Source organism: Periplaneta americana, chromosome 16, assembly GCF_040183065.1.
Source record: "Periplaneta americana isolate PAMFEO1 chromosome 16, P.americana_PAMFEO1_priV1, whole genome shotgun sequence".
Taxonomy (NCBI): domain Eukaryota; kingdom Metazoa; phylum Arthropoda; class Insecta; order Blattodea; family Blattidae; genus Periplaneta; species Periplaneta americana.
In genome coordinates this window covers 165,498,182-165,517,257 of record NC_091132.1, presented here as the reverse complement: position 1 = coordinate 165,517,257, position 19,076 = coordinate 165,498,182, and the positions used below count along the sequence as shown (strand labels likewise).

General features: G+C 34.8%; 1 protein-coding gene and 1 long non-coding RNA gene across 6 annotated transcripts in view; one reads left to right on the top strand and one right to left on the bottom strand.

The window, feature by feature from the left end:
- LOC138691780 (zinc finger protein 235-like) overlaps nt 1–19,076 on the bottom strand; it is a 187,164-nt gene that overhangs the window by 151,319 nt on the left and 16,769 nt on the right. The window lies entirely within an intron of this gene.
- Nucleotides 8,030–14,176, top strand: LOC138691779 (uncharacterized). 2 transcript variants are annotated; one of them, XR_011329959.1, is made up of 6 exons: nt 8,030–8,384; nt 9,336–9,492; nt 9,593–9,843; nt 10,109–10,231; nt 10,453–10,650; nt 10,891–14,176. It is a non-coding gene; the product is annotated as an uncharacterized lncRNA (long non-coding RNA). The 2 variants fall into 2 exon arrangements; XR_011329958.1 differs by having other exon boundaries at nt 8,031–8,384; nt 10,106–10,231; nt 10,891–14,175.

Here is a 19,076-nt window from a genome sequence, read left to right as displayed (position 1 = left end):
AGCATGTAAACTCTTCTGTAACTCAGTTTGATATTGTCATTGCCTCTATGGCGTTTTATTTGATGTTGTTGAACCATAGTACATAACAATGATGATTGGATGTTGTAATCACCAGTGTTCCAGAACCTTTCATACTATTCTTTTCTATTATCTATAGCCATTTTTTCATTGCATTTTCTTCTGCAGTTACATATTTGATACCTAAACATCTCCGCTTCTATAACTTTCTTTGATACATTAACATAACTCTTGTTGCTGTAATATAATATAATATAATATAATATAATATAATATAATATAATATAATATAATATAATATAATATAATATAATATAATATAATATATCACTCCTATTAGCAAAAAATTGTATTCAAACTCCCATATTTACACAAAACAAACATGGGAACTGAGAGCTTGGAGTTGGTTCTAAATTGCAAAACACTGCACTATGGATTCTGTTTTTGGTGGTTGGTTCAGATCTCTCTATGGGGCAGCATGTTACAGATAGGAGTTGGTTCTATTTTGTATCAGATACTATAGACGTTACGACACATTTTGCAATAGAAATCCAGATATTCATAAAATGGTGGTTGGTTCCATATTGCATAAGTGCATCACAATTATTGCGATCGATAATTTATTGGTGTAAGTGTGTTGTCTTTAGTTATTATTCCTATGTATAGGCGGCAAAGGTAATAGTATTGTCAATTATAAGAATAATTTGTGCTTAATCTACACAATCATTTTCCCTGATGGTTTTTAACAGTGTGGGGCTGTGAGTTATGAATTCATGACTGGCCTACGTCTGTGTTCATTACACAACGGAGTGGGCCATGAAAATTTTAGCTCTCCTTGACAACGCTTTGTTGTTAAATGTTAATTGATTTGAATCTTTCTTACTAGAAATAAAACTGTTCCTGAGTTTGATTTACTTATTATATTGTATTCACACTACTATATTGGTGAACCCGACGTGATGGAAACAGCGAACATTCATAAAGATACAGAGCAAAGTTCTATATCAACTGGTAGTGGTTGTGTGTGCACAATGTGTTGAGAAGCCATCTCCATTCTACAAGGACGATCCAGATCTGTGGTTTGCAGAGGTGCAGCGGCGGATTTTCGGGGGAGGCAAGGGAGGCCGTGCCTCCCCTAATATTTTACCAGAACACAATATGACAGTAATAATTTCAGCAGGATTAAGATCACAGACAAGTTACAGCAAATTACGAACATTTTTCCTTTTATATTAATATTACTGTTCAGCACGACTAAGATGTACTGTAAGTTACGTAAAGTCGACCACATCCAGTTGGTGATGCCCGCTCGCTATACTGTAGATAGTACAAATAATTCGTACTGAAAAATAACAGATAGCGCTGTAACCTGTACAGTCGACATCTAGCAGCCTGCAGTGTCTATGCGAGAGCGGGAGAGAGGAGTCGGCTACATGACGCTACTCCCCGGTAACCATGACAACAGCAGTTCAACCAATAAGATAGCTGGTTAGAGGAGTGTTTAAACTTGATCGGTTTGCGAAGAAAGAGGATCGTCGAGTTAATTTACTGTAAAATGGAGTGCATCGGGTCTCTGGCGTTTCGTCAGCCCACGCGAGTTATGTGGATATAAAGGGAAAAGTTGAGACTGTGTCAGGTGGAGTTCCCGGGTAGCTCAGTTGGTAGAGCGCTGGTACGTTCAACCAGAGGTCCCGGGATCAATACCCGGCCCCGGAACAATTTTTCCCTTGAAATTATTCATATTATATTAATTCTAATTTTACACACAGAATACAGATACAATATAAACTCGCAATAAGTCATTTTTTAACATAAAGACTAATATTCTGAGAAAAGTATAGGCCTACCGGTATTTTAGAAATTAAGAGATTTTTATTTCCACAACACTTAACATACTAAATTTTCAACGTGAATAACAATATTTGGGAATTAATGCAATGTATTTTCAGTAGGCTTATGTACATTCACATACCACATTAGCAACATGGCAAAAGTATCATTGAATTGCTTATTGATATGTGTAAAATCTTTTTTTTTTTTTCACTTCTTTGTATAATATATAGTTGAGGATGTGAAAAACACGCAGTTTTTAAGTTAATGTCTGCAACTTTGAGCAACTGTCCTTGAGCTTCATTTTAATATGGCCATTACAAATGCTTGTGGCATTGAAATTGCAGTTGAATGAGTATCCTAGCAATACGTGGAATAAAAACATCTCCTTTTATTTTTGCAGTTAATATTGCCAATTCTATTACGTTTCTTATGAGTTTTTCACACCAATTCTTATTCGTGCATAATTTTGCTGGGTCAATATTTCACAATAGTACTATTGGTTATTCAATATTAAGTAAATGATGTGGTAGCAATCCTTGTAGTTTCAAAGAATTCTAGAATTCAGTTGTATAAAACAATTTGCTCACTATCTACAAAACTGCTTCGAGGAATTCATAATACGGTCCTGGACTGCGTAAAGATATTTATTGAATGAATTATCTAGTTTTAGCCTTCATGATCTGCAACAACAATGTAATTTAATTTCGTGTTAAAATTTCCATGGCCTCGTGAAAGGCGATGTTGAATATATCAGACAATAATAAAGAACAATTGACTGTAGCAGATTTTGCGTTTTAATATTATACATGAAGATTTGATCTATTTATTTTTATTTTTTTATAATTTTAATGAATTTAACTTCCATTTGCACAATTTTAATGTAGCCTATGTTCTTCTCCTGGTTATGAAGATTAAAAAATGTGCAAACTTTGGCACATGTCGGTCGAAGCGTGTAGATTTGTATAGAGAACACACACACACACACACACACACACACACATACATACCCACATTCGATTTTATATATTAAGATGACCATTACAAATGCTAGACGCACTGAAATTGAAGTTGCTTAGCAACACTGAATTTGTACTGAAGTATCGAGTGTGGGTACTTTTTGAAATGCTCTTAATGAGCACTATTCAAAAATAAAAAAATATATTTTGGGTGTTCCATTTAAAATAGGAGAGTTGGAGTTACTTAGAAAAAACTCGGTAATACCATTATTAAGTTCTTAGTACTCGTATATGCTTATCCTCACATACCAAGTTTCATATCACTGAACCGTATGCTTCAAAAGTTATTTAGGTAGTGCATTTATTATTTTAATATTTGATACACTTTTCTGTTTTCTTGACTTAGCAACACTGAATTTGTACAAAAGTATCAAGTGTGGGTAATTCTTGAAAATCTCTTAATGAGTACTATTCAAAAATAAAATAATATATTGGGTGTTCCATTTAAAATAAGAGAGTTGGAGTTACTCCCGGTTAAACCGGAAGTAGAATAAACTCGGTAATACCATTATTGAGTTCTTAGTATATGGTTATCCTCACATACCAAGTTTCATGTCACTAAACCGTATGCTTCAAAAGTTATTTAGGTGGTGCGGGACTTGATCTAACTCTGTATATTAAAATACCTAAATTGTACAGGGTTGGGCAGATAAAACCGGCCCCATCTCATGTCATATGATTTGGAAAATAAATTATATAGAGTATTGTTTTCTTTTCTTTCTTTTTTCTTGAAAATGTAATTATGTTGGCTATACTGTACCTTTCGCGTGTTTTGTGTCATTGTTGTTACGCCATTGTTGCTTATAACCTCTTCTGGTTGCTGTTTAAAAGTCAGACGTTCTAAACACATGTAAAGAGTTGTTTTTTAAATAAGCATGACTTATTCAATACCAGAGCGAATAGCGTACGTAGGCCTACAGACCAGCTCTATTAAGGAAACACAACAATTATTCAGAGACAAATATCCGCTTCGCTCAGTACCAGCGAAAAGCAGCATTCAAGATTTGGTGCGAAACTGGCGTACGACTGGATCCATAAAAAATGTAACAAGGAACAGAACTCCTTCTGTCTGGACTCCTCACCTTATGGCGCGAATTAATGAATTTATCACCCATGAGGAATTGACACGTGTTTTCATGAACCTGTTAAAACGTGCACAGACGTGTCTAGATGCAGATGGAGGGCACTTCCAACATTTATTATTAAGGTAAATGCGTTTTATTTTCATTCCATTTGAAGTTTGTTTCAAATCATTAGTACCTATCAATGTCATAACACGGGCCGGTTTTATCTGCCCAACCCTGTAGTTATTGTATACAAAATATCATCCTGCCTCAAATGAGTCACCACTGTAATCAGGAATGCAATGATTACAAAGCTATAATTATGGCGAAAATAATAATAATAATAATAATAATAATAATAATAATAATAATAGTACTTTTTTCTCCATTCACTATTATTTTGTAACCGCTTCATTGTTGGCCTGCATGCAAATGATGTAGCAGGTACTGTCTTAGAAAAAACGTTCTGTCGTATAGTCCCAGAAAGGAGACAATGTGCAGTTGTATGTCGTCCCTTAGTAGTTAGAACTAGTGCCAGGGAAAAGAATTCAGCGTAAATGTGCGGTAAAGACTGTTAACAAATAAATAAAATCCGTGGTGCTACAGCCCGTGAAGAGCCTGGACCGACCAGCCGGCTGCTGGCCTCACGCCCACATGCCGAAGCAGAGGTGGACGATCATCCAACCAGAATGGAGGTATCGTGTGGTTAGCACGATGATCCCCCCCAGGCGTTATAGCTGGCATTCGCAACCGGATTTCGCTACCCATCGTAGCTCCCCAAGTGTATCACGATGCTGGGTGGGCACCGGTCCCATACACTGGCCGAAATTCCATGAGAAAATTTCTTCCCCCCCTGAGGATTCGAACCAGCGCGCATTCCGTAACGCGAGTCCTAGGCAGGATGCCTTAGACCACGACGTCACGGCGCGGGACTAACAAATACTTACTTACTGGCTTTTAAGGAACCCGGAGGTTCATTGCCGCCCTCACATAAGCCCGCCATTAGTCCCTATCCTGAGCAAGATTAATCCATTCTCTATCATCATATCCCACCTCCCTCAAATCCATTTTAATATTATTCTCTCATCTACGTCTCGGCCTCCCTAACGCCGGTTCCTACGTGGGCGACCGCAGCTACGCGACATGAGCGACGAAATTACAAACCAATGGCAATGCATGGGAGCGTTCAATGTGACCGAACATAGCGACACGACATGAGCGGGCGATGCGAGCGTATTTTGAAAATTCAAATCAGTTTGTCTTTGGTCGCTTCGTCCGCTCGAGTCGCGTCGCTCCTGTCGTTCGTGTCGCCCACGTAGTACGGTGATGCGCCAGCGATGCTGACGGCGCCACCGATGTCAGCTGTTGGCCGGTAGATGGGACTTGAGAAAACAGTGTAGTACAGTTCCGGTCTGTGTGACTTCATGAGTAATCATTATGTCTGTTGAAGAAATTATTTCAATGGTGCAAAAGTATCCATCATTGTGGAATATGCTTTAACATAATAAGTTGATGAATGAACGATTGTGGAATAAAGTAGCAGAAGAAGTTCATGAATCCAGTAAGTAACGTTTAATTATTGTCTTACAAAAGTAAGGTTAAGTTAGTACAAGTTTATGTTTACTTTGGTTGTCGTAGTATAACAGTCATGTACAATTTTACCGGAAACTTAATAAATACTGCAAATATGGTTAATCTTATATGGTTTTATTTACAACAATTCTGCATTACAATATTTGAAACCAGGGTCTTTGCTCACATTGCGCACACAACAGTCACTGAATGTTTAATGTTTACCCAACAGTCATCCACTAGTGTAATTCTCACGCTGGCTGTTGATGAGGGAGGAGATTTTTGATGAAGTATGAGGAAAACAGCTCTCGAATCTCCTTAGCACGTTTCTTCATGCTATTGTGTTTTCTTGAAGTTGCCATTGCAGTTTGTGGATCACGTTCAACATTAATGAATGTAGAAATTTCTTCATCCGTAAACCCATTTCGGTCTCTGATAATGTTGTGAAGAAGGGTCATGGCTTGGACTATATGTATAGTGTTGTGAATATCGGTTGCAATAGGGAATGATAAGATATTGAATTTTGATAGGAGACTTCCATAAGAACACTCAACAACCATTCGAGCCCTGGCCAATCGATAATTGAAAACATCTTTCTCACCACCCTCTACTAATTGGTTTCTTGGGAAAGGTCGTAAGAGATATGGTCGTAGAGGAAAGCCTTCGTCTGCAATTATAACGAATGGTGCTTCAGTTTCTGAGTTTGGCAGTTTTTGTGGGCGCGGAAGATTTAATGTTTTTGATTCAAGTTGTTCACTTAAGGCCGAGGCAGCAAACATTCCACCATCGCTGTCTTTGCCATGACCACCAATATCAACTACAACAAACTTGTAATGTGCATCAGTCACAGTCAACAAGTTTGTTGAATAAAAACCTTTGTAGTTCCCATACATTGTTTTGCGAATTATTGGGCCGTTTGATTCGAATATGTTTTCCATCGAGAGCACCCACACAGTTTGGAAAACCCCACGAGGTAGGATATTGAACTTTAGCATAGCATAGGCTTCAGAAGCGGGGGTTTTTCCTTGTCTAGGAACGCGCTTGTAGCGTTGTCTGAGGCTAGCAAACAATAGTAGCGTCTGGTGAGCGCGTCACCATAGCTAGTATTTAAAAGGACGGCGTACCGAGACGCGGCCCCAGAATACTACCGGCCGTGAGCCGATCGTGTGCGTCCGGAGAATATTACCGGCACTTGAACCGAGACGTGTTTGCTCAGAAGACTACCGGCCAGTGAGCCAATCGCGTGTTTGCTCAGAATATTACACACACACATACAATGTAAATGCATATATATATATATATATATATATATATATATATATATATATATATATATATATATATATTAAAAACTAACAATTAAAATGAAATTAAAAATATACTCCTAAGCCACACTGATAAACGATTACAAAGGTTTAGAGTCCTTAGGCCATGTCATTTGTTGAGTAATTATTACAATATTTTATTAGTAGCTTTCCCATATGTGTAATAAATGCACTCGCACAAAACAATTTTTGTTAAAAGTGTGGCTTTCGATTATTTCATTCTCACCCCTTCAGTTGATTTTAACTATTTTATCTACGTGTTTAATTTAATGTGCATTCAATTTAATTCATGTCATGATTGAATGTATAAGCACTGTTGCAGTTATTGATTAATTACATATATTAATACTAACTATTAAATGCATGTGTTAAGTAACTAATTGCAGTATCTTTTGCAAAATCTTGAATGTTTAAGATGTCAATAATATTTCTGTACTATATACTATAAGACGTTAAAAGAATTTGCAATAGATTTGGGATCCTCTACTTTATAATCACTAATTTTAATGAAAAAATATTTTCTTTCTTAGGATATCTACAAGTTTAACTTTAATAATATTCCGAATAGCTTTAATTGCATTATCTGGATTTTGTGCTTTTCTATTCAAATGTGTTCTATTTCCCTCTTTCATAAATTTTGATAAATTACACTGTACTTCTTGTAGTATTTAAGAATATGAGGATAGTTATATTGGAGCTCATTACATATAGATTCTTCTTTTTAATACATGAGATTTTTAAGTCCCTGCGTTATCTACATGTTTTTACTTTTAAATTTTTTCACAACATTGAGTGGAGAATATCCACCGAAATGATTCTGAAATGAAGTGAAAAATACAATACGGTACATTTACTCTTAATATCAGTAGTACCAGTAACATATATAGGGAAGACCAGGTAACTTGATACCCTAAGGGTGAAACCTAACCATTTTTCCCCCATTACTACAAATGCTAGTGGATTATGGTGATTTTCTAGTTTGAAGGTTGAATTTTCTTTTGCCAACTTCGTTTCGAATTTCGATACTGACAAATACTATAAATGGTAGTGATTTTGTAACTGGTATGTTGGCAGCTGAGGCAAATATCGACAATATTTGCCGGTACTGGAGTTCCATGAAATTAAAATTGTACTCGATTTCTCAGCCGGTTACTGGAAGATAGTGAAATTCGAACTTATTAATAATTAATTAATATTAGTATTAATATTTATACATAATAGTTATTTTATGTGTTGCGTTGTGGTTATAATTCAAGAATAGTCAGATAAGTACGAATAAATATAATATACTTGGGCGTGATAATGCACGTGGGTAATGGATAGAAATATTATTTCAAATTTTAATGAATTTCTTTCGTGTTTAGATTTTTATTACTATGTCAAAAAAATGAAATAGTGTTGCAGTGACTCCTCCAAGGAAGAAAATGTGTGGCATTCAGAGTACGCTTCAGAAATCTGTAGTTCACGTGTATAATGAGTTGAAGAAAGAAGATAATGAAGAAGGAATTATGCTAACGGAGACAGCAATTACAACCAGAATAGGAAAATTATTAGGAGTAAGTATTCTTAAGCATACATTTCAAAGTGGTATTCAGTTTTAGGAGTTTGCACTAATAATTTCATGATTGTGGTCAAACAAAACAAATTTTTAAGTTAGGCCTAGATGTTTAATCAAGTCAGTGATTTTCATATTGCCAAACTAAATACATTTAAGATACTGTAATACTGCAGTAGGTGATAGCTTAAATACATTTACAAATTAGACGAACAAATAATCAAACAGCACGAAAGTTTTCTCTTTTAGTATTAAATTAACCGTTCAGATCACAATTTACATGCCACATCGGCCGAAGAAAATACAAGTCATTGTAATTATTAACTTGATATTGCAGCAAATATTACATGAATGTTGGCCTGTTATGGTGCTTAAAAATAATTCAGTTTTATATAATAACTATATAACATACTCTATAAAGCATAGGAACGTTGACTCTGGCTGAATAATTTATTCATGACTGGTCTAAGTAATATTAAATATGGTGTTTCTTCAGAAAAGCTACCCCACCCAAAGTACTTGTTAAGATATAACACTCGAGAGGACGAGGACGCACTACTGGGAAACTAACCATTTCTCTTAGTCATGGACCTCTCGCATGTTATATTGGTAATTAGTAACAAGTTTGAGGGAGGGACTACAACAATGCATTAGAATATACAGGTAAGTGTCAAAGGATTTTTGTGCTGAATGTATTTGTGGCTGTGCACTAAAACCACGTGTTCATCACTATGTAAATATCACAGAAATCAATTAAACAAAATAAAATTATGCCTTCTTTGATGTAGCTTTTCTGGAGAATTACCTAAATATTAGCCTACTTAAACCTATCGTAGACCCAACCTAATATGTTGATCATTTTCTATTCATATAGCTGCAAATGTTGGTATCATGCATGAATTTTATGATATAACAATTTTTAGAAGTGTTATGTTATTGTTTGTTATTACAGCTTGGCTTCACTACAGCCACGAATGTGATAAATTCACAGAAGGGGAACCCACTTGTGACACCAGGAAAACATAGACTACGTAAACATCCAGTGACTGATGCTGATGATTTTACGAAAGATGCAATTGCGAGATTTATTTATGACAAGTTACATAAAGGTAGGGAAGTTACAGGAATTATTGTGTTGATTTATGCAATGTAATTCTGATATTAGTCATATGTATAAAAATATGGCATAATTTTAATTTACTGTTACAGGGGAAGTACTAACAGCAGCAAAAGTTCTGGAACATATGAATGATGATTATGAAACATATTTATTTAGAGTATCCTTATCATCGGTGAAAAAAATTTTGAAAGAGATGAAATTTCTATGGAGCAAAGGGGATCCTTATACACATGTACGAGAAAGTGATGTTATTCGTTTTTAAGAGAATATATAAGAAATGTGGAGCGTGAGAACCCTAAACCGGTAGTATTCTTGGATGAGACTTGGATTTTTATGAATGGTAAATTTCAATGTATTGTGAGACATTGAGTGATTGAATTTTTTACTAACAAATAGGTTAACACTTATGTGGAATATGAAATTGCAATTAATATAGGCTACTAGTAATGAATTCAGGTGGGAACAACATGTTTTGCAATTAATAGTTTCATATTATAACTAGAGGTTAGTTATAAAATTCTTGAACGGTTTTCCTGTCTTTAAAATTTTTGTGTCTCTTAGAGTGTCAATGTGAATTGCTTTTCTCTCTCTGTTTTTTTAAGTAGGATCACCCACTTATTCATGAAATAAACCAGGTGAAGTTTCCAGTGACATGAATGGTGTTATTCATAGACCAACAAATGAGGGTGGAAGATTAGATGCCGGAACGAAAGGTGGATTTATACTCGGTAAGTTATATTGATTTATATTTTACATAAATTTGGCAAGAGTAATTTTTTAAATCAGGGTACAAAAATATAAAAATTGGTGACTAAATAAAAACGTGGGAAAGCCTTTCACCAAAGAGGATCTCATGTCATGTTATGTTATGTTATGTTTTATTTTCTTTATTTAAATGCTGTGAATTCATGTGACGTAATTATATGCCCAGGTATAATTTTTATTGCAGGTGCTGATTTAATTTTTTCATGCAATTGAAAGAAAAGTCAGGACTACCATAGTGCCCTGTAGTTGAGAAGTGGGTGCAAACACAGTTGTTGACCTGAGAACATTAGGGCAATGCGTTATTGTCATGGATAGTGCTGCATATCATAGCAGACTTGTGAAAAATCAGCCAACAACAAAATGGAGGAAAGAACAGCTACTGGTGATTGCAACTGAATATAATAGATTTGTTGTACTAAATGATAAGAGTTGATGGTGTGAAATCACCTTTTGATATTATATTTCAATATTAATTTCCATACTTTGCAGTTATTATTATTATTATTATTATTATTATTATTATTATTATCATTACTACTACTACTACTACTACTACTATTGCAATCGTTTCTCTTATTTCTCATAATTAGGCATACTTATAGATGCTACTTTTTTCTTTCAGGTGAAATTGAATCTACATAAGAATCCTAAAACAACAGAGCCTTGCCAATTACTGTTCTGAAGCGGCCTTGTCTTATGTGTTGTGTCTATATACAATTAATTCTTTCAGTTTTTTTTTCCCCCCTTTAATCTAATGAAGTTGTTGGTTGATTGATACCAAGTGTTCAGCAGTTGATGTCATTTGTTATCTTGCACTCCAATATTTAACCAGATGATTGAAAGCTGTGTAAAGTTAAACAGTCAAGACAATGATCCATATCTTCATTGAGATTTCAGAAATGGCATGGGGAGATTCTGAAATATCAGTTCTTTGTAAATATTTGAGACAATCATGGCCTGTAATAATATGAGTACTGCCACTGTAGATTTTCATAGAAGTTCAGTTATTAAATTAGGTGTATTATTTTTACTATGTATTGTACTATATTTTTGTTTCGCTTAATTGATGAATTATATATGCTATAAATTCAATAGTAGACTGTAGGCCTATAGCTTAACTGATGAATTGTATGTGCTATAAATTAAATAGTAGGCTGTATACCACAAGTGATGAATTGTTTATGCTTGTAATGTGAAGTAATTTGCATGATATTTATTATCAATTTCTGTATATTTCAACTGATTGATTTGTTTATACTTTTAAATTGAATTAACTTGCTTGCTATGTATTATATTTTATAGCTTAACTGATGAATAATTGTTTAGGTTTGTCAATTTAATAATCTGAGTGCCATGTACTTCATATTTTTAGTGGAGTCACCAATGTAGCTTAGTCGGTAGACTCGTTGGCCTGCAAATTCAGAGCTGCACTCGAGGGTAGTTTGGATCCCCCATTTGGTCTGATTAGTTGGTTTCTTCTGAGGATTTTCCTCCATCGTGGAGCGGATGCCGGATGGCCTATTGCAATTTTTTCATTTGCTTTAGAATCATTCCGATTTATGTTACCATATTGTCATGTTCTGATCTTGTTATTCTTTTAACAGTGTGGTAAGATGCAGGTATAGATAACCTTACAGTAATTTTGCTACCTTTCAACTACCTCATTACCTCCCACTCCATAAAGTTCATGGATCCACGGAAGTACCAGTCGTCGATGTAATTCGACCATTTTGCTTAAAATATTAAAACACTGTAAAATATTGAGATTTCATGCTGTTACGTCCAATACTGCAGCAAGAATATCTGATTTTGAATCTGATAGTATGACAGCCTTCTCAGATTTATGAAGCTGATACTGGAGATTTTGTAAGCTTAAAAGTGTATCTAAATTTTCACTATCAAAATTAGTCAGTGTTTGAAGTTAGTTAGTTAGTTTGTTAGTTAGTGGCGTTTAAAAAGGGCGCGTCAGCTACTATGGCTATTTGCGCCCTTATCTAAAATCTTTCACTAAACACAAACACAATACAATAACCAGAAAGTTTAAAAAACTAAAAAGCGTTGTCACGGTTAAAATGGGGCAAACAAGTGTTTGAATATAATTCCCTGTAAAAGTGAATATACTGGTATTGTACTACAACACCACTACATCTATGGCTTGGTAAACAGGATCCATCTATAAAAAATACTGTATGTAGTCACTCACTGACCAGATCATTTATCGTTTCTAATGATTTTTAAAATGTCTGGAGAAGTATCACATTTCTTAACATCATCTGTTAAAGTTAACTTATATACTATTCATTTTGAAATAACTTGGGATTGTGTTTTATTAGTAAAGTTTCCCTTGATTGAGCAAGTTTGAGTTCTCCAAGTAGAGTCAAAAAGTCTGTTGGGATTTTGGCTCAGTTTATTAATATTTGTGGACTGTGATTTTTTGTTCTAGACAACCATATTATCTGCAAATGATGAGATTATCATAAGATCTATTTCTCTAGTTAGACCATCGACATTAATATTGGAAAATGTATTCCTGAAAACAACAATGTGGGAAGCCCAGATGAATCTGTCTCTATTTACATATTTGTGACAATGAATCAAATAATCAAGTCACTGACCCAGTGTAACACTTTATCATGGACACCCTAAGTTTGCAATTTCTTAAGTGATTTATATTTACAGAGCCATATGATCCTTGAAAATAAATTAAAATTGCTAAGGTGTTTTGTTTTCTGTTTAAAATATCTTTAATATCTTGACTAAAATTTAAAATCTGTCCGTTTGTTGAATGTAATTTTCTAAAGTCAACTCAATAAGATGAAAGTTAGTTACTAGATTCCAGGAACCAATTCAATCTATGAAATCATCTCTTCCATAATTTTGGCTATCATACTGGTAAGTGGTATCTGTCGATAACTCGAAAAGATATTAGTTGAATAATTGCTTTTCAAAATTAATGTTATGATAGATTTTCTCCAGACAGATATTGTATTTTAGATGAGATTACAAGATAAAAGTAGTGAGTTTGCTTGTTTGCCAACATATTTAAGAAAATCAGCATGTGTATTGTCTGGACTTGGAGATGTTTTGGGTCTTATGTTATTAAATTAATAGTAATATTCAGTTCTTGATTAAATATTGTTATATAAAGTAGATTGTAGATTTAATATTTCTTTCAGTTTTTCCTTAATAGTCTGACGTACACAGATAAAACTAACACCCACACCACCAACTAATCTAATAGAAATTAAAATATAATTAAATGTAGAAAAAGTAATTAAAATTATAAATACACGTAATAAACCATACCCCCTAATTTCAACAATATACTATTTTATTCCCTTTTACAGCTTGTAGATAATTATTAATTATAGTTATTACTTATTAGCATAATATTTATTGAACTTATTGGCTATTTCACTTCGTTTGAAAGATGTTATTGTGTACAAAAAGCATTTTTTGATGATCGTTTCATGCTGTATGTTGTGTATAAATCTATGATTTCTGGCCATCTGTTCTGTGTAATCCATCTTTTGTATAGAATTAATAAAATACTCTTTTGGTAGTAATTATTTTATTAATTGAGTATTTAATTTTCACCAGCTCACATTTCTTGAATCATTTGTTTTTTCTTATTTAAATTTAGGACACAAGAGCCAAAAAGAGACTTCACAGTTATGTATCATACATTTTTTCAATGACAGACGTGGAGTTCCAGAAATAATAAGTGTAAGTGTAACATTATTAAGCAATTTACAAACAAATGAAATCTTTAAAAAGGTATCTAGAAGTGAAATTACTTATGGCTTTTAAGGACCAAAATTATTTTTGTAAGTTGATTTATTATTATTTCAGTTTTAGCCTAGTTGTATTATCCATTTCCTTACTAATTTCAAAAGATAATCAGAAGGTCATTCGAATTCCAACCAAAAGTCAATTGGTTATTAATTTATCTACCTTTAGGAAGTACAGTATATGTACGCTGGAATCTTTAAAGTGAAGTGACAATAATTTAATTGGTCTTGGAACAGATTTGATTCTTGAATATTATATACTATACTTTGTTGTATATTTACGTCTAGTAACCTATTAATGCTAATACTAATAATAATGTAAAGGAATAAAAGAATAGAACATAGCAATACATTTCTCATTATTATTGAAACTATTTAGAATAACCTTCCAACATTAAGGTAAAGTACGGTGAGTAAAGAAATCATTCAGTACATAGGATCGTGATTTTACTACATGTGGTGATATCTGGTAACAGTTGGCAACACTGACAAGGCGGAAATATTTGCTGTTTGGGAACTGAACTTACGTGATCCTCACTATACGTTTTTCCAATATTCATTTTGTAGACATAAATGTAAATAATCACTAGATACAGCATTTACGACCCTTTTTTAGTTTTTAAATTAATATTTTGGCATTGTTCAGTAACATTGGAAACAGGATTTGTTTATCATGTTCATACAAGCCATTGATTATATGTGCTGCCGAATAGGAATTCAGTCTAATTCAGTGTACAAAACTTTTATCAATGGCTGTGCCACTTCAGCTTGTATGCTGGTGGGGACTAAGATTTCCAGTTTCAAGGAGTGAATTTAATTTACTTTTGCGGAAAAGTTCCGAGAGATAATCTATGTCTATGTCACTACAGATCACAACTTCCATATGAGATTTCTAAAGTCTTTTCTTTACAAATTCAATGTCGGCTATAAATATTAATAAATATGAATGATTGTAGTTAGAAGTCTGATTTACATTATAAAAAGTAAGAAGTTACATTCCTCGGCAAGATTCGAACTTTTTGATGTTTGGTTTTGTCGTCCAACACATAAGCACAGACCTATTCAATGCTTATGTTAATAACCTACAATTTAGCTGTAGCAATGTGGTGTCATAACTTGGGGTCTGTTTACTTAATGTAATTAGATTTAATTTGATTAGCTTCGCAACAATTGGACTTCCTGTTATATCCTGTTATTTAAATATTTAAGTTAGAGTTGATTTATTAACTCTTACTGTGCAAGATGACCCTTATTTCAATAATTCTATATCACGTTAAATAGTCATTGTCTACACTAAAGTATTATCATCATCCCTCATTTCTCATCTTAATGGCGAACCGACGTGACATGAGACAGCGAGTTATAGCTCTAGTTCAGGCTGGATATGGGGCTAGATCTGCTGGCCGTTTGGTCGGTGTTCCTGGAAGTACAGCCGAGAGGTGGGTTCAACGTTACCAAAATTCAGGGGAGGTCGAAAATCGCCCTATTCCTGGGCGTCTCCGGATTTCTTCATTGGAAGAGGATGCTCTCTTATTCGAGGAAGTTCGACAGGACCCCTTTCGGACTGCTAACGAAATAAGAGCAGCATCTAACTTTCCCGGTTCTTCTCAGACTGTGATCAGCAGGTTGAGGAACCGCGGTATTAGGAGCCGGAGGGTTGCGCAAATGGAAATATTGCGGGAACCACAAGCTGTCAACCGTCTTGCCTTCGTTACCAATCGAGTGGATTTCGATTAGAGAAATGTAATTTTCTCCGACGAAACAACCATCTCGAGTGATTACTAAAGTCCTGTCCGTGTCTATCGTGAGGATGGTCTCCCACATGATCAGCGCTATGTGCACCGACGTGAAAGATCGGGGCACTTTAGCATATTGTCACAGTGTAGTATATACAGTCGCGAAGCTCAATACGTAGTAAATATGCAAACATTAGATTGTTGCTCACCAGTAGGATCGCTAATATCGCCTCATTACAGGCAATGCAAAATAGTACCGTCATAGTCTATTGTTTCTAGCACCCTCAAAACTCAAGCTTCGTGACTGTATATAGTAGACTGTGATATCGTGTTGGGGTGGATGTCTTACGATGGACCTGGCGTTATAGAACGCATCGATGGCCGGTTTAATACGGGAACTTACGAGCACATTCTGGAAAATATATTCCTTCCTTCCGCCCCTAGAACGTTTTCCCGAAGGAACATTGCTGTTCCAACAGGATAACCATCCCGTGCACTATGCCACAAGCATTCAAAGATGGTTTCAAAGTAGACTCGAGATCGAAATCATTAATTGGCCTCCGAAGTCACCCGATTTGAATGTCATCAAAAATTTATGGGCGGAATTGAAAAAGAGAAGGATAGCCACCTATGCCCACCGACGCTCTCGAAATCGAGACGAATTGTGGGATCAAGTTGTTGAAACCTGGGAAGATCTCGCCGGGGATTAGAATTTATTCCACAATCTCGTGACATCCATGCCGGACCGACTTAGAGCTGTAATAGAAGCTGATGGCATGTGGACAAGATTTTAAGTTGACAGGTCTCTTTTTGTTTCTTGTGATTTTTGTTTGAGGAAAAATACTCTTAACTTTCAAATAAGATTTATTTTTTTTAAGAGGTTCAGCCCACTTGTAAGACCCAGAAATTGGGCATAAATTATTCATATTTTTCGACAAATTAGATAGTCTAGGGACTCTGAAGAAATTAATTACACCTCAATAAAAAAAAGTTTTACCTGGGATCGAACACGAGACGTTTCGGTTAAGCAGTGGAACCGACACGCTACTATATGAGCTACCGAGACAAGACAGTGACAACCGCAGTCTAGAATGTAGATCCCATAGCAGGCATTTGCCATTCGGTACAGAGAAGCAATGATAGTTTGTGACCCGAGCTATGTTGTGAAATCGTGGCCTTAAATGGCTGTCGTCTTCGTGATTCTTATTTTGGTCCTTGTCCTTGTTGTGGTCCTCGTAACAATTCTTGCTGTATTTCTCATGTTATGTATCGTTATACGTCGATATCGAGTGAACCGCGCTGTAGAAACTTCCGACGACCAAGAGTCGTCTCATTCCTTTTAAGGGTAACTGTACATACGTTGAATACCTATGGTTAGATCCGCATAAATCCGAATAGGGTAGTGGCACCATTTTTAAAATGAATACTAGTCTGTATAGCTCTGCCGATGAATTGTATATGCTGTAATTTGAATAGGCTAGTAGTCTGTATAACTCAACTGATTTAATTGTTTACGATTATAAATTGAATTAATCTACTTGATATTAATTGCACAAATTTGTATAGTTTAATGAAAGTATGCTTGTAAATTGAATTAATCTGATTAATTTATATTGTAGGCTATATGTTTGTATAGTTTTAGCCGATGAATTGTGTATGCTTTAAATGGAATAGTAATATGTATAGCTCTATTGATAAATTGTTTGTGTTTGTAATTTGAAGTAGTTTGCATGATAAGTATTATCAATTTCTGTATATCACAACTGATTGAATTGTTTATGCCTTAAATTTAATTAACTTACTTGTTTTGTATTATACATATAGCTCAACTGATGAATGATCGTTTGAGTTTGTAAATTTAATAATTTGATTGGCTATGTATTGTATACTTTTAGTAGAGCCATCGATGTAGCTCAGTCGGCAGACTCGCTGGGCTGCTGATCCGGAGCTGCGTTCGGGCTTGGGTTGGATCCCCCTTTGGTCTCATTGAATGGTTTCTTCCGAGGTTTTCCCCAGCCGTGGGACTGAAGCCGGATGGTCTATGGCGAGTCCTCGGCATCACTTCATTTCACCTATTTGATCTGATTACCTGGTTGGGTTTTTCCGAGGTTTTCTCCAACCAATAGGCAAATGCCGGGTAATATTTGGCGAATCCTCGGACCTCACCACATCTCACTACATCTCGCCAAAATATTGTAAATCATTGCAGAAAATTGTAAAAATTGTAGAAAATTAATAAATTGTACAACTGTAAAAATTTTAAAATATTGTAAAAATTGTAGCCTACATCCCCGCGCATAATCTATGTCCTGAGAGTGTATGGGAAACTTCAGTTTAAAATTCATTGTGTCCATTTGCATGTCCATGTTTATCATCACTTAATATTAATTATTTTTTAGTGTTCGTTGCTGTCATAAATAGTATTGGAAGTTTTGTTTTTTTCTGTATTTTGTTCAAAGCTTGATTTTTAACACCGTTTAGTTTGTCTCAGTAGAGACAAGTGGTTTTAATAATGAAATAACGATTTATTGTGTCTTAATGGCCCATACCCATCACTATGTACTAAAATTCGTGTGATATACAGTGATGGACAGCTCCCATTACTAAATATTTCTAAGTGCCCATTATTAGTTCAATGATATTAAACTGACAGTCATTCGTAACTAGTCCTTCATGATTAGTCTATTATTTATCGCAGGTTACAGCGGAAGTCGAACTCTTGAGGTCTATTTTCCTTGCAATCTCAAAACGCACAATGTTGGAAAAATTAATCAAAAACATAGATCAATTGATGTTACCAGTTGCACCAGTACAGGATGTTCACAAGATTGAAACTTCTGCTAAGAAGTTTGGGCTACCAAGATCAACACTGTAAAGCTACTGTATATTTAGGAGTAGGACAAATCTATAATTTTGCTACCTTCTTTTAAGAATAGTGCTTGGAAAGGAAAGATGTAAGCTTTCCTCCGAAGTAATACTATTATTTCAGAGTAAATAGTGCAAGATTGACGAAGGCAAACTCAAATATGAATGAAGACAGTCTAAAAAACGGTTTCTAGAAACTCAATCAATCATAAAGGAGAAAAACCCTCATAAAGAAAAATTCCTAACCAGTACTAAATGAAATTCTAATGTCTTCTGTAAAACCTCACATACTGAAAAATTGAATCTTAGCAACCAGTATTTTATCCTGGATTCCCAACAATATTGGCTTTAAAAATGTTTAGAAAAAGAGTGCAAATGGTCTTGAAAATTCACAGTTAAAAGACTGCTAATATATA